Source organism: Arctopsyche grandis, chromosome 6 (genome assembly GCF_051622035.1).
Source record: "Arctopsyche grandis isolate Sample6627 chromosome 6, ASM5162203v2, whole genome shotgun sequence".
Taxonomy (NCBI): Eukaryota; Metazoa; Arthropoda; class Insecta; order Trichoptera; family Hydropsychidae; genus Arctopsyche; species Arctopsyche grandis.
The window spans coordinates 23,939,964-23,957,207 of record NC_135360.1 but is presented as its reverse complement, the minus strand read 5'-3'; the positions used below and the strand labels follow the sequence as shown (position 1 = coordinate 23,957,207).

The following is a 17,244-nucleotide window of genomic DNA, read 5'->3' as shown; positions in this document are numbered from 1 at the left end:
ATCAGAACAATCAAGGAAACCATTTATGAGCTTTAAGAAGAATATAGCATCAGTATGTCGTCGCCTGACAGAAAGATTGTTAAAAGAAAGGATTTTTAAAATGTCGGAAACAGTAGAATGGGTATAGGTAGGAAAAAGGTAGCGTAAGGATTTAATAAATTTAAGTTGAACTTTCTCAATACAATTAATATGGGATAAATAAAAAGGTGACCAGATAATTCAAGGTGAGACCTCACAAAGGAAAAATAAAGTAATTTTAGTACATAAGGATCATTAAAGGGTTTTGTTGAGCGGAGTAGGAATCCAAGAGATTTAAATGCTTTGTTGGTAATAAAAGAAATATGTTCAGAGAAATCTAGTTTATTATTGAGTATTACACCAAGATCTTTAATAGAAGATGACGTGTTAAGGATTGAATGATTTAATTGATATTGATTATTTTAATTGATTATTTAATCTACTGGTTATTTTATTAATAATATCTGTATATATTATTTATGGTATGCAGTTTTTTCAGGTTAGTATATGTACATGGGTGTTTAATAAATTATTTTCAGGGATTTATTTTGTATTATTTGGAGCTTAGAAAGGTTAGTAATGGAGGCTTTATTCCATACAGGTGCAGCTTAGGTTAATAATATTTACATATGCTTATGAGCACATATGTATGGAAACAAAATTAAATTAAAACATGCCCATAAGAAAATGCTGTCGATCTCAGTTTAGTGCTAGTACACTGCAATTTCGAATGGGCATGGATGGTATGGTAGTGACGCTTTTCCATCACGCTTCAAAATATTTTCCCCAAATGTCAAATTGTTTTTGTTTGTTACACTTTGGCGACGCAGTCTTCTTGTTCACGCGGTTGTGAGATGTTTTAACCGAGCAATTGGGCGTGCTACTCTGATCTTATTACAGGGCACGAAGAAGTGGAACCCTGCTACGTAGAAAGTATGTAGGGGGAAGCGACTGGGCGACGGAAAAGAGGAAGGACTCGGAAGGAGCTCCGTGTAATATGGATGTAACATTTGCATAAGCCCCCCGTCGAGGACGACGAGGGGCGTAGCTCCCTCCCCCTCCTGGCCCCTTCACCACCACCTCTCCTATCACGACAGGGCACGAACGTGTTGAGAACATACAAGATTACCATCAAACCTTCCGGACGATGGCCCGACGACAGCGAGATTATTTTGCCGAACGTCGGTGGGGTTCGTCCGACTCCACTTTAATTTTGGAAATGCAAGACCTTCGGGAAGAGTGGTCTCGACGAATTTCGTCGGTAAATTTCAATTTCACTCGGCGTAAACCTTTCCGCCCACATACGATCCCTGAAAATTCGACTCGATGGCTATATCAAAGCTCGTCGTATATGCAGATTATACCCAGTTGTTTTTTTTTGATTTTTAAATGCTTTTTATTATTACGAAATTATGTTCACAATACATCTTATATCTATTTTAATAGCTACTGATCTACTGATCATTTTCTATTTTACAATTTTAATTTAATTTGGTTAGTAATCACAGTATTATATTATTCTAATGTTAATCTAAATCATAATAGGAAAAAGAGCTCAAAAACCTATTTACAATCCTTATAAATGTTCATAATACATCTAATACATAATATTAATTAAAGACTCTCTTAAGTCGATGTCCTAAAGCAGATTGTGTTTAGGTAATCTGTGTTTATACCTGAAGGGTATAGACATTTTGTTGTAATCACCGAGACTCTTCACAAGTGTGTTAGTATGGTTATTAGTGATTCTTTCATAGAATCTACTGGTTAGTTTGTTAGTAATGTCTGTAACAAACGGAATATTATATATAGCATGCCGTTTTTTCAGGTTAGTATATATGGGTGTATTATAAATTATTTTAAGGGATTTATTTTGTATTACTTGGAGCTTGGAAAGGTTAGTATTCGAGGCGTTATTCCATACAGGTGAAGCTTGTTATCCCAGTTGTGCAGGGGATTGGATGTTTTAAAAAATACTTCCATTTGATGAAAGTGTCAATTTCATCGAGGTCAATTAAAAACCAATGTACATACCTACATGTATGTACTTACAAAGCTGTAGCTCAAATATTTAGATATATGTATGTACGTATGTACATAGAATCAGGGCTCGAAATAGAAATTTTCACGAATGAGAGCGCTCGATAATTTTCAAAACATGATTTTGATTTTTTTTTTATGTACCTACATATTATACATTATATGCATACGTATCAGAGCCGTTACTAGATATTTTGTCACCTGAAATAACAGTAAAAAATTGCGACCCTATGTAAATTTATTTTTTGTTTTCAACTATTTTTTTCAGTATTTCTTAACCCTTTGAATGCTGACCAACGCCGATCGGCGTTTTGCGAACAAGTCCGTGGGCCTGAAATACGCCGATAGGCGTATTTTGTAGGTTGTGTTTTGAGCCGGTCTCCGTGACGAGCCAGAATGTTAAATTACAGAAAACGCAAATATCGGAAGGCAAAGATCGAAAATCGAAAAATCAAAAAAAACGGTGCATGGTAAAAGTTACATACTCACTTAATTTGCGCGAGCAGGATACAACAGGAACAGGCTTTTCCTCCCGTAATGTGCGCGCGCAGAATACGGGAGGAAAAGCCTGTTCCTCTTGTTCCTGTTGTATCCTACTCGCGCAAATTAAGTGAGTATGTACGTGAGTGTGTACCGTTTACCATGCACCCTTTTTTTATCTTTCGACTTAAGATCTTTCGATTTTCGATCTTTGCCTTCCGATATTTGTGTTTTCTGTAATTTAAAATTCTGGCTAGTCACGTAGACCCATTTTGAGCATGTACAAAGTAAACAAGAATAATACCCGCTAAACCTTTCCAGGTAGCATTGAAAAAAAAATGCATTGAACATGGGTCGTATAATCCACTTTTTCGTCAATTCGGAATCTTCCGTTAATTTCTAAACTTCCAGGCAATTTGTAACATCGACTGTTTTAAATTGCTTTGGAATTTTTACTTCGAGTCGGTTGGTTAGCTCCATTAATTTTTCATAGTGATGGTCTTCTACACCTAAAATTTTATTTCAGATTATTACATTTAAAGACGAAAACACGTATTTCGAATTGATTATTTTAGATGTTTATGAACTCGTACTTATTTCTTCAGTGTAACAATACTTCTTCGAAGACATACTCTGACGAAATCCATTCTACTAGACTTTCGTTTGTCCCAAAGAATTTGCTGCACCCTATTAACACGATCAAGTGCGTGGGGAAGCTGCAATTATGAAAAATGATAATTTAAACTGACAAAATTTGGATTTTAAATACTTTTGGATTCGAATTAAGATACTTTCGACCTCAAACAATAAAACCGGTGTCGCATTTCTTATTTTATTTCATGCCACCATACAAATATTCCATCCATTTCACCTTCACTACGAACATCTTGTTTCTGATTTTCTCTTAGCTTTATCCGGAAAAAAAATGAAAATTAGTCATCATAAATACGTTAAAAATGTAAGTGCTAAGCATAATAAAATTAGACTTACCAATGAGCACTGTCATTCTACGGTTTTATCACGTTAGATAAACTGAAACCAAACTTATTATTACTATCAAAATTACCTTAATTATTTTATTTTCCATACAATTAATATATGATAAAAATGTTGACTTAATTCGATTCTGCTTCGATTTGATTTTTGACTTCGATTCTGGTCGGGATTTGAACCCACGACATCTCTATTGGTTAAACATTGAGCTACGCTGTGGATCAATCTTATGTGATTAGCGCTATATTGTTTACAAGGATGTGCCATTATACTACAGAAAAACATGTTTTTACAGTATTTAAGGGGAGGTATTACCTCCATTCAACTTCTAAATGTGATAAAAATCTTCAAAATACACAGACACACATACACATTTTTTTCTAGATCATTTAAACATGATTTGTGATCGATTCCGAGTTCGAATCATTCAACATCTCGAGCTATAATTTTCGCATGATCACAAAACTTTTCATTTAATCTATCGTTACTACGTACATGGATGAAGTAAAAAATTAGGACGTCTACATATATGCATGTATATGTAGTTAAGGAGTAGGTATTGATATGAGGAAGATCGATGAAACTACAGTCGAAGATTTCAGTCCTTTTGCACGGTCGTGGAAACAATTGTGGAAATGGCGTCGTTATTCGAGCTCGTATCTGCGCATTATTTTTTCTAATAATTTAATTCGCGAGAGAGACGGCCGTAAAAGGCTTGAAATGGACGCCATTACGGCAGGTTTTCGAAACGAGATGATGGTAGGGGGAATTGTGGAGAAAGTATTCTTTAAAATGCGGCCCTAGATGGCAGCCGCTGGTCCTGGCAGGGATGGTGGAGGCGCACGTACAGGAATTCTACTGCCTCCTGCTCCTCTCTTTTAATATGATCCCACTTTTCCTAATAAAAAGATGGTGCGGCAGAGTAATGGCTTGTTCCACTTGCTACACAGTGCTTCCCAAACCGCAACGCATCAAGCGAAACGCTCTGCGATTTTAATGAAAATGACGAAGATTCACCCACCACTTGTATACCTACATAAATGGAAAAAAAAAATTAATGAAACCAAAATTGCCGACTATAAATCACAAGTATGGTATGCACCTAAAAATTCCACAAAAACGCCAGAGATGAAGACTTCATAAATATATTTTATGTGTTTCCATTTGAAAGAACAGCCAAGTGCAGCCAGTATCAATAAAAAAGATGAGGGGTCTATGGGTTGGATGGGTTGGGGAGGTGGTGAAAATTTGGAAACCGCACCATAGACCTAATAGATACCGCGGCAGGCTGTTTTTACCCTTCCCGATTCTCTTTTTAATATATTTTTATGCGAAATCAACAATGTACATTGTCTGTGCAGTGTTTCGGCGAAAAGGGGAAAATTAGAATTCTCGGCAATTGTTCTCGGGGAAAACTCTTTAACGGCGGCCGGGGAAAAACAGATTTTTAGAAAGAAAATAATATCTCCTTGCCTACAGCTGCGTCTGCTCCGCGTGACGTTTATATACGTAGCTGCGGAAAAACCGCTTTTCTTTAAAAATAAAATATATTATACTAAAAATGTCCGCTGCACGCGACAGAAATCCACCAGTGCACCTTAGTTACATAAAACGATGTTTTCATTGCAAAATAAAAATATTTTTCCCACTGGCAATGGTTGCAGAGAGAGTGAATCTGCAAAATAAAAGCTTTTCCAAGTTAATTGCCCGGTAGAATCGATTCTGTATGTGTTTATTTATGTAAATGTACACAAAAACTATCAATAAAATTTAAATAAAAAATAATAAGCACACATTCACATATTCATTTATTTAAAAACAATCATAATATAATTATTTTAAAATACATACATACAATACTTATTCCTTTGTTTTACTTTTCTTTTAAAATATGCGCAATACTTTTATTTTAATTGTTATATTATGTATGTATATGTACATCAAAACAATCCATTCAGTTCTAAATTTTGGGCAATACATGTGCGGCTTTAGCTCTCTCGTGTCCCATCTGTTTACACGAGCCGTCCTTGAATATATTATAATTATATTGAACAATGATAAGAAATCGAAGGACGAGCATGTAAAAAGGCAGATCATTGCTTTATGACTTTGTGCTAATGAAATGAAAAGGGTGTAATAACAATAGAGGAATGAATGTTTACTTTCTCGAATAGTACCCAGGAGAATGAAAAAAAAGAAGTAAGAGTCGAATAAACATCAACATCAATTAACTCGTTTTTATTTCCACCTCAATTTACGTACATATGTACATATTGAACAATAATAACGAATACTGACATACAATTTTCCCAAAATAAAACGTACACATATGTATATAATGAAAGACACGCATTGATACCGTGTAGTGAAAAGCGTTGCACCTTTCATACACGCGCGTATATAATAATAATAAAAATACATTTTCATTACAAAATGAAATGAGGGCCTCGTACATACCAGACGAATGTATAATACATACAGACATATATATAGGTATGTGTGTAGGTACGAATGCGTAGGGAAAATTTTCAATTTCACAGCTCGAATTTCCGCCAGCACTAATTTATAATTTCCGCCATATACGGCGTCCGCATGAAGCGAAAACGGAATAACGAGCAAATGAAAAATACTCACGACTCCAGTCCGAGTCTATTACATACCGAATAGTACATTTTAACTAGATTTGATCATATTGAATTCAAAACGAACGAGGCACGGTCTCTAAATTACGACGGCACTTATCACTGCCGCCGTGTAAATCAGCGGGTCCGAGAGGGGTGTGGGGATGCTGGGTTCCCTTGAGAGGGAAGGGAGGTCTCGGGCGTTGCGGGACAAGTTGGGTCATTAATATGACAGTTAATTAATTGTAAAAGCCGCCCTACATCCACCCACACCCTGCCGCTCTCCCTTTTCTTCGCCCAGGATCCAGATGGACGAGGGGGACTCACCTCTCCTAAGTATATCTAAATTACACCTGAGATTCTAGCTGTTATTCAACACTATCTAAACCAAAATTTTGGTTTAAAATTTGATACTATCCACAATTACAAACGCAAGCTTTTGTAACATATACATAATTGTATCTAGCTTCACCTGTATTGAATAACGCCTCGAATACTAATATCTTTCCAAGCTCCAAATAATACTAAATAAATCCCTAAAAATAATTTATAATACACCCATATATACTAACTTGAAAAAACTGCATGCCATAAATAATACTCCGTTAGTTACAGACATTATTAACAAACTAACCAGTAGATTCAATCACAGAATCACTAATAACCATACTAACACACTTGTGAAGAGTCTCGGTGATTACAACAAAATGTCTGTACCCTTCAGGTATAATAACAGATTACCTAAACGCAATCTGCTTTAGGTCATCGACTTTAGAGAGTCTTTAATTAATATTATGTATTAGATGTATTATGAGCATTTATAAGAATTGTAAATAGGTTTTTGAGCTCTTTTTCCTATTATGCTGTACATTAACATTAGGATAATATAATACTATGATTACTAACAAAATTAAATTAAAAATGTAAAATAGAAAATGATCAGTAGATCAGTAGCTATTATAAAAGATATAAGATGTATTGTGAACATAATATGGAAATAATAAAAAGCATTTAAAAATCAAAAAAAATATATAATTGGGTCTAATATTGTTGAGCACTACATATGTATATGTTACAGTCGAAGTATATTTTCAGTTGTAATATATTCCAACTGGCGTTTTAGTTATTTCGTATTCGATTACGTTATATAAAAGTTGAGTTTCAACAGTTCTGTTTGAACAGGACTGTATTTTCTATAGGAACAGGCTGTCCCTCTTGTATCCTGTCCGTGCACATTAAGTAAGGCTGTACGACAAAAAAAGAGAGAGAATTTCACCGCACGCCACTGATATGTACCTATGTTACAGTCCAAGTTTAAATTTCGTTAGAGCACTTGAACTGTAAAATACATAGTATATATCTGACGGATGTACTCAACTTGGACTTGTTTTCCTAATTGTATAAATATACCCAACGCTAAATTACTGCAGAGCAATACGTCAAATATCACTGAGCAACAAAAAATCATATTTTTTACTTACCGGAGCGGAGACTAATCAATCTTTACCAAGTTTGACCGTTCTCATTTAAGAGATATGAGCCAGCAGTATGGCTCGGTGGTTGCGTTTATGTTTAGCACCGAGAGATTACTGGGCTCGATCCCGTGCTAATCTTTAATATTGCTGGTTAGACTTGGATATTTGTGACTCCAGTCGATCGTTTTTTATCAGAGTTTGCCAATTTATCTGATTTTCATTGTTGAAATGGTTCCTCAAATTGGCAAAAATCATCCTACCCGCTGTCACAAATATCTGAATTTGATTTATGTACAATATGTAAAATATATGTACTAGTAACTCTAAATCCATAGATGTTTCAATGGATAAATTAATTAATTGTTAATTTCGTGTGCTTTAGCCTATCGAAATACAGTGATTTATGTAATAAAATTACTGTAGGCAGGCGCATTGGGGTGTACCTGTTAGGCCTTCCTGGTATATATCTATGTGAAATAAAATAAAGAAAATTTATAAGAGCGTAGATATTGATTCTAATACTCACTTTTGGTCTAGTAATACTAGATTTTGAATAAAATACTACCAAAGCCAAAAAAGTGTTAAAATTGCACATTTTTTTAAACGCTCATATCTCTTAAGCGAGAGCAAGTCAATAAAAATTATTGTCATATTCGAATTCAGTGGTTCAAATTTAGTAAAGATGGATTAGTTTCCGCTCCAGTATTTTTTTATTGCTCAGTGTTATGATCATTAGTTATGAGGAAAGTTTATATTCCATCATATCTAAGACACAATAACTCAATCTCAATTCATCACCACAATATGTAATTATTTCAACAGAGGTAATTAAAAATGTAGCTAATTAAACAATAGTGCAACTTGTGTAACCAATTAGATGGCACAACATCAACATGACTTCTCATACACGCATTACAAACAAGAACACTTGTTGTGACACATTCTACACACGTACCTACTGGGTACGAGTAGATTCTGTTCCACAAGTAAAATATATAAAAGAATTTGTTTTTTTCACGCTTAACTTATCTATAGTATGAATAATGTTTTGTCTGTAAAATTTGCGATAAAAACGGGTGAAAATAAAGTCTTCGAAAGCATCCTGTCGCCTTCTCGTATATCAAAAATGAAAAATGTTCGATGGGGGGAACCCAGCGTGCCCTTTAACTTCGACGCACACACATACACACTTGCGCGTAAAAAAAGTCTTAGATAGTCGTCACTTTTAGTTGTTAGCACTTGGTAAAGTTTGTTCGGGAGGGGATCCCAGGGACAAAACCCTCTTGGGGGTGTCAGAGGCCCACCCTCCCGATATACAGTAGGGACTCACTTTTCGGCACTCCGCTAATACAGAGATGTCCATACATGTCATTTCAACCATTTAAGCACTACATATACTCACTTCATTCCAATGACTAATACACATTATGTATTTTTTATCTCTATGAGACTTTTCGCATCAAAGAGCTACTAACTGCTGTGACATTTACTCTGGTTCATTATCTTCTGATATTTGCAAATTTAACCACTTAATCGCCACGCGTTTGTAGAAACCGATTCGATCATTTTATTATATTATACGTACATGTGCTTAGTGCCAACCCTTGACACTACCTCTTGAATATTTATTTATTTTATTACATTTTATACCAGGAAGGCCTTACAGGTAAATCCCAATGCGCCTTCCTGACCAATTACAAACAATACAGCATTTTTATTATACGAGACACTGAAAACTCGCAAATTAACGAGACATCTATGAATTGTACATACATTTTATTGTACATTAATCATACTCAAATAGTGGTGACATAGTAGGTAGGAAGGATTTTAGCCAATTTTTAATCGGGAACCGTTTCAACATGAAATCCGAGAAAATTGGCAAACTCTGATAGGAAACAATCGACCTGGAGTCACAAATATCCAAGTCTGACCAGCAGCACTACAGATATACTCTATAAAATTCTTTTCGAGGTCAGAAAAATCGAGGTCAGCTCATGGGATCGAACCCGGCGCCTCTCGGTGTTAGGCAGAAACTTAACGACCGAGCTATGCTGCTAGCTATATACATATATCACAAACTAACAAAAAATATTGACTTTTTTCAATTTCATTAGTATCAGAGGATATTTTTAGATGTGACTGTGAAGAAACCAAAATTAATTTCGAGTCATAGCTTTAAATATGAAGGAGCGCGCACCGGTTCGCTTATGGCGATTAAGTGGTTAAAAATTATATTTCCCTTTTTGGCGAGTTTCGCTCTACAACGGTAGACCAACGTGTAGCCTGCCATATAAATAGCGCCCTTCTGTACTTTGTAACTGGATTACAGCTACAAGCTTGTAGAGCCAAGATGGCTGGGTGTGGGACTTACACGACCCCATCGACCAAAATAAAAACAAACATATCTTCTCACCTGACATGTAGATACTTCGAATGCTATCTGTTCATTCGCTTTACTATTTATTTTTTGTTATGTATTACTAACATACATATACAAAGCCCAGTAATATAAATAATACCTTTATATGCAGACTTTTGATTGGCATTGAAACATTTATTTAAATCTCATTAAGTTAATCATATGTATTATTAATATGTGTCGAAAACTTATCGGATTGTTTGCTGATAATTTTTATTGCCTTTTTATATTTGTTATGAATCGTAAACAATAACTATAACAGTTAATTTAGCTTTCACTTTCGGCCACTATGATATAATGTCACGCAAAGTTTGCAAATTTATGACCCTTTTTAAGAAATGTGACTTATTATAATATGTATAATATTTCGTTGAATTCCATTATAATGTATTCCTCGTGTTATGAATTTTATTGCGTTGTAATTTTATGGGTGAAGTTACAAGACAGATGCATCTTAGCATCCGAGTATAGGCAAGTGGCATGAGTGTTATTTCTAGGTATTGATTTTTAGTTTCCCTTGTACGAGTATAGGGGCATCCGCCTCACCCTCACCTGTTTCCTCACCCCATGACAATTTTAATATAGGACAATTCAATTGCCCACTATATTGTACATGAACTTCATATGCGCGATGTTCCGTTTTTTTATTGATTTTTTTACAAATACATATGAACATCTATCGGAACCGGTTTGTATTATAATCAGTACTGTTTCTTAATAATGGTGATAATACATATACACATTTGTAGCTACCAGGGACCCGAACCGTAACCGAAACGAAAACCGAATGATAGAATTAATGAACAAACCTACAGGAATGTGTATTAAAAGTATGTTTATGAAACTTTTAGAAAAAAATAATATCAATATCAAACAAATCTACTCTGTTACAACAGATAATGGAGCTAATATGATCAAATTTGTCAAATTGTTAGAAACCGAAATAAACGAAGAAAATCAGAATATTTATTTATTTATTTTATTCTAAACAGACCATTGTGGCATAACAGGAATTCCTAAAGCGCCACAATGGTCAAAAAATATAACACAAAAAAACAAAATAATAATTAAACATAAATTAATACATAACGAAAATACTCATCAATTATACATAAAAAAATACATTTGAACATAAACATAAATACATCCATACATAAACATAAAAAATAGCATTTAATAATAACAGATAAAGTAAAAATATCAAATAAAAAATATAGCATAAGGAATGCCTTGCACCTACAGCCAGTTCCAATAAATATGAAAGAAACAACTACAAATAAAAAACATCCCTGTAAGGCCCAAATGGAAGAGAGTTAATCAAATTTTCACTCATAAATCACAATCAATCATGAAAACAATGATGAGCGCAGACTACCAGATAAATGGGTTAGAGTAATTTCCGACAATTTACGCTCACTAAGGTGGAAAATATCACATTCAGTCTCGGCAGCAACGATTTCATTAAGAAGTCGAATAGCTCTTGGAATAGTAGCCATTCGAAAAAGAACTGTGCGGGCAGAAGGTACTGCCAGCAAATGATGATGTCTACCACGCACATAGTTATTAGGGACATAAAGTCCCAACTGCTCCAGCAACAACGGGCATGACGTATTACCACGTAAGAGCAGGATAACGAAACGAATTAATGAGAAGTTTCTCCGAAGTTCAAGGGAATTATACCCAAGCATGCCCAAAAGGAAAGGAGTGGGGTAGAGATATGGGTAATACCCATATTATTTCCTATATAGGAAACGAAGAAATGCTTTTTGCACATTCTCAATATTAATTATGAAAGAGATTATGAAGCAAATATGCTACCTTCCATTGAGAACTGTTCATTCCCTCGTCTCATCTGAATAAAATGTGTGGCACATATGTACTTTACAATTAGCAATCAAAGATTCTATTAACGATTCCGATTTAAATACAATTATATGTGAAGCTCGCGTGTTGCCAATGAACACATTATAAATTGGCTATCAAACACCTGTGAACGGAAAAGCAAGAGTTAATACATCCCTAACTGTAAAAATGAACTTCTAGAATAAAACAAACTACTAGATTCTTTCCAAACTGTTGTCGCACTTTTGTTCCTAAAAGCAGGGCACGATGAAAAGTTGGTAAGCCTAGAGAAAGTCAATTAAGTACGAATAAAAAAAATGTATTTCATCTGCATTTTAGCTTCATCTAAAATCTACCTCTATTCCGCAGTGCACCGGCGGCAAGCTGCACAGGCTAGGAAATATTCTACATTAACATTTTAATTATATATTGAAAAATCAACAGGCCTCAGATGTAGAAATTCATAAAAATAAAGAATAAATATAACAAAATAACATCTGAGCCCAATTATAGATTTACAAAATACATATCTACATATCTAGTACATATAGACAAACATATGAAAAAGAAAAGAATAAAAACTAAAATATGACTAAATAGGACAATGCATAATTAAACATAAAGTGCTATAATTGGATAAACATAAATTGCTACAATATATGTAGGTTGGTATGAATGAGAATATTTTAAGTTGGCAGGCCTGTAGCGTCGCTTCGCGCGTCACTCGCTGGGTCGAGCCAGAAGCGAAGACATTAAACGAGTTGCGTAAAGACTTTGACTTTGAATATCCTCCCGCACACATTCATGGATCCCATTCATATATATAATAGAAATGGATCAATCAATCAAGACTCTCTTGATGGCAGTCCTAAATAGATGTAAGGAAATACCGTTATGTACATACATATATGATTACAATGGTGACCGGAAAAATGCACTCGAAATAGTTGCACTCTCGAGACATCCAAACTTCCAAAGATGCTCAAGGAGAACTAACGCAATAGAATTCCACAAAAAGCGTCAAGGGGTATTCGGATGTTATCCGAGGGTGCTAACTTATTTTTTGTGGAATTATATTGCGTAAGTTATTTTTGAGCGCCTTTGAAAATTATGACTTCTCGAAACTGCGCTACTATTCAGTGCAATTTAGTGCACCTTTCCGGGAACCGATCACAATGGGTTTGGTGCAAACGATCGAAAAGCGCCAGACAGATTGAACCACAGATTAACTGGATGGCTGCTTTAAACGCAATTCTCGACTTCACGAATGAAAAATTGCACATCAGATGACGAGTAACCTTTCGATGTGCACAGATGCAATTATTAAAATGGTAATTATTAAAATTGAGTTGGATCTTTCTGGCGAGTTTTTAATAATTTAATAGGGGAAAATTCGGAACTAAAGTATCAGAAGCACAGAACGTATACACAGTAGGTATGTCGGGACTTCGGGTAGATTTCGCTTAGTGTAAGTGCGAGCAGTGCGCACGCATAAGGTACACGTGTCGTTAATCTGTGGTTCAGTCAGATTTCATAGTGGGGAGGGGGGGGGGGGGGCTGCAAGGTTATTCAGGCTGTAGTAGCTCGTTAACCAAACCGGTGATCGAATGAAAATAAAAATAGCTTGAATATGTACTATACTGGGAGGGCTGCAGCCCCGCAGCTCATGTGGACGACAAAAATAGCATGCATGTGTACTGTACTGGGAGGCTGCACCCCCGCAACCCATATGTACGAGTCGCCATTGTATGTCACAGTGAAATTATATTTCAAGTGAAAATATACATATTTTCACTGACGTTTCAGTGAAATCGTAACCAGTTACATTTTCAGGGTTGGTTTGAAGATAAGATTGTTAGGGTTGGTATTATTTTAGGGTCAGGATAGGTTAGGTTAAGTAAGGGTTGGCCCTATTCATTTAATATTGGGTTTTTAGGAATAAATTTATAGAGTTAAACGTTGTAAATTCATTGTTTGATACATTTTCACTGTAACATACATATGTACATCAGAAATGTGGTCATTTGTTCGATTCATTACACGTGTCGTTAATCTGTGGTTCAGTCTGTCTGGCGCTTTTCGATCGTTTGCACCGCATCGGATCACAATAACTTATTGTTTTCGCTATAACTTACTGTCAATAAGTTATAGCGAAAAGCCGTATAAAGAGAGGTATAGACGGTGTGGGTGTACATATATTTACATTCACTTTTTTTAATATTTAAATACAAGAGAACCGAAAACCGGAACTGAACCGATATATATATATATATATATATATATATATATATATATATATATATATATATATATATATATATATATATATATATATATATATATATATATATATATATATATTGTAAAGTTATTAAGAGAGACGCCCGTAGACCGGTGACGTCATGGTGACGCCGACCAATGGTGGAGTCGGGCGTTGCGGCCAATGGCTGCACCAGACTCCTTGACCAATGACTATACACATTTACGTGTTATACGTGTATGCGCTGAGCGCTGAGTATTTATAAGTATGGTGCGCTCTCGAACGGTGGCATTCGGATCCTGACCTCCACCGGACGAGCAGCAATAAAGACTTGGAACCTGCCTGCGCGTTTTCTTGTACCTCGACCTGACTCCACTTACCTCTGAATACTCTTCAATATATTTACCGAACAGGAACGAAAAAAATAACGATTCGGGTCCCTACTAGCTACATATGTACATACATTTATGTATAATCAAATATTTCCAGTAAGATTTATTAAATCAAAATGGAGGATTGGATTATTGATTTTATTTACAATGTAAATAAATATGGAATTTGCAAAATAAAAGAGTTATCATAAGTAAAATTAAAAAAGAAAAAAAAGGAAGACGCCCCCGGGTGGGCTCGAACCACCAACCTTTCGGTTAACAGCCGAACGCGCTAGCCAATTGCGCCACGGAGGCAGATGTGCAACGGGTTCAGATTATGGTATAAAAGTTGTACCACCACACATGACAATTTAATGAACACATAAAATTGACTATAATTACTTTTATTTATTCTATTAAATAGCATAGATTAAATTATGCGAATTAAAATTAGCAACAATATTTAAAAAAAATACTCATTTCAACTTAATAATTATTGAAATAAAATTGCTAAACAAAAATTATTTATTTTATTTAAGTTTGGACCATTGTGGCATTGCAGCAATCCCTAATACGCCACAATGGTCGAAAATATAACAGAGAAGAGAAACAAACCTTGCAAAATGACAAAGTTTTAAAGCAACGGAAGAATGTAGGAAATATTGTATGACCGATTAGCAAAGTGAGAAATGTATAAATAAAAAAAATACATTTATACAGACAAAGTATTTCTATGTGACCTTATTTTCTTGAATATAACATCAATAGTAATTACACAATTAAATTTGTATAATGTAAATATTCAAATAATTTTTGTTTAGAAATATGATTGTGGACTTTAGAATTGATTTTATATACAGTTATTTTGACCCGAGTTAAACACGGGGATATAGCTCAGTGGTAGAGCATTCGACTGCAGATCGAGAGGTCCCCGGTTCAAACCCGGGTGTCCCCTTGAAAATACTTTTTTGTTTTATAATATACATTTTTGTACTTCATTTATTACAGGAAAACATTTATCAAACAAAATCATTCAAATAAAAAAAATTCAACCGTACCTATTGTACCGCTAGTTTCAGCTATCTTTATATTAAACATGGCTAATCTAATATTAAACATTTGATTAAATTTATTCGAATATTCATTTGTTTTCTTTTTTAAATTGAACATCACGGATTGTACGAACCAAATAAACAAACATATACATACAAAGTCTCTTTCGAAATTTAATACATATTGGATTATGAAAATGTGTATAATATTTTGATTTAAATCTACCAACACATCTTGAAAATCATTGAGGCTTGTATCACCAATCATAACCATCATTGTTTTCATAATTGATTGTGATTTTGATTTACTCTCTTCCATTTGGGCCTTACAGGGATGTTTTGTATTTGCAGTTGGTTCTTATTTATTGGAACTGGCTGTAGGTGCAAGGCATTCTTTGTGTTATATTTTATATTTGATACTTTTACGTATCTGCTATTATAATTGTTATTGTTTTTTTATGATTATGTATAAATGTATTTTTGTCTGTGTTTATACATATGTTTATATTTATTTTTCTTTCTCTTTTTTTCTTTTATAAGACATTCCCTTCTTTGTTGTTTTTTATAATTTGTAATTATTATTATTAGTTGTTTGTGTATATATATGTTTTGTTTTTGTTATGTCTAATTTCATTAGTTATTATTTTGTTTCTTTTCTGTTATATTTTTGACCATTGTGACGCATTAAGAATTCCTGTAATGCTGCAATGGTCCAAACTTTAAATAAAATAAATGAATAACGTCTCAATGTAACGCACAAAATGTTTTATTTCCTTCCAAGTTTTTCTGAATCCATAATTATGTACATAGATATTTTATGCGCGAAATGTTTATCATTCACTATCGAAAGTATTCAATCTTACGTGAGACAATCAAATATTTATAATATAAAATGTATCGATCATGTCTAAATTATAATAACTTTTACCAAATGTATCATGGTGGTATCCTCACCTACTGAGCCAAACTTGAAGTCAATGTTTCGTTACGATATCACTTAATTAATTATTTTTCAGATACATTTTGAAAATATTCACAATCGAAAATTTGTTTCTACCGAAACATAAATTTGGCAAATAAGTTGTGATTCAATGAAAAGTATGCTGTTTTGGTCTTGAAGAATTCCAAATAGGGGAAACCCTGCAAATTAAACGTGTGAAAGTGTTTGGCCAATTAAATTTTAAGTTAAACTAAATAATAATAAGGGTTCGGCGATTACTGGTCACAAAGTCACTAAAATCTCTATAACGGAACATCTGGCAGCCGAAAAGTCCATCATACTAACGATAATTATCATACCAACGAGAACTTGAGTGCCAAATATTGCGTATTCGCGATTTTAATGGCAAAAATCGTCTTTGTGACCACCGCAATGTGACTAATAATCCAATTACCAATGCCCTGTAACATTACCGAAAATCTTTCATAACAATGCTGCTCCCGTTTACAACTGTTAGCAATATATTAATTTACAATCTCAATTGGCATTAATGTATTATTTTAATTCGGGTGGCCAATGACTATTGCATGGACAACGACCATAATGTTTCTCTAAATTGAATGGAAGCATATACTGTAATTTGAACGAGTATCTACAAGGGGATGTAGCTCAGTGGTAGAGCGTTCGCTTTGCATGTGAAAGGCCCCGGGTTCGATCCCCGGCATCTCCA

General features: G+C 34.4%; 3 non-coding genes across 3 annotated transcripts; 2 read left to right on the top strand and 1 right to left on the bottom strand.

The window, feature by feature from the left end:
- Positions 1 to 14,763: 14,763 nt before the first annotated feature.
- TRNAN-GUU (transfer RNA asparagine (anticodon GUU)) lies at positions 14,764 to 14,837 on the bottom strand. Its single transcript has one exon. It is a non-coding gene; the product is annotated as a tRNA-Asn (tRNA).
- A 568-nt stretch (positions 14,838 to 15,405) lies between these two features.
- Positions 15,406 to 15,477, top strand: TRNAC-GCA (transfer RNA cysteine (anticodon GCA)). The gene has a single exon. It is a non-coding gene; the product is annotated as a tRNA-Cys (tRNA).
- A 1,695-nt stretch (positions 15,478 to 17,172) lies between these two features.
- On the top strand, positions 17,173 to 17,244 carry TRNAA-UGC (transfer RNA alanine (anticodon UGC)). Its single transcript has one exon. It is a non-coding gene; the product is annotated as a tRNA-Ala (tRNA).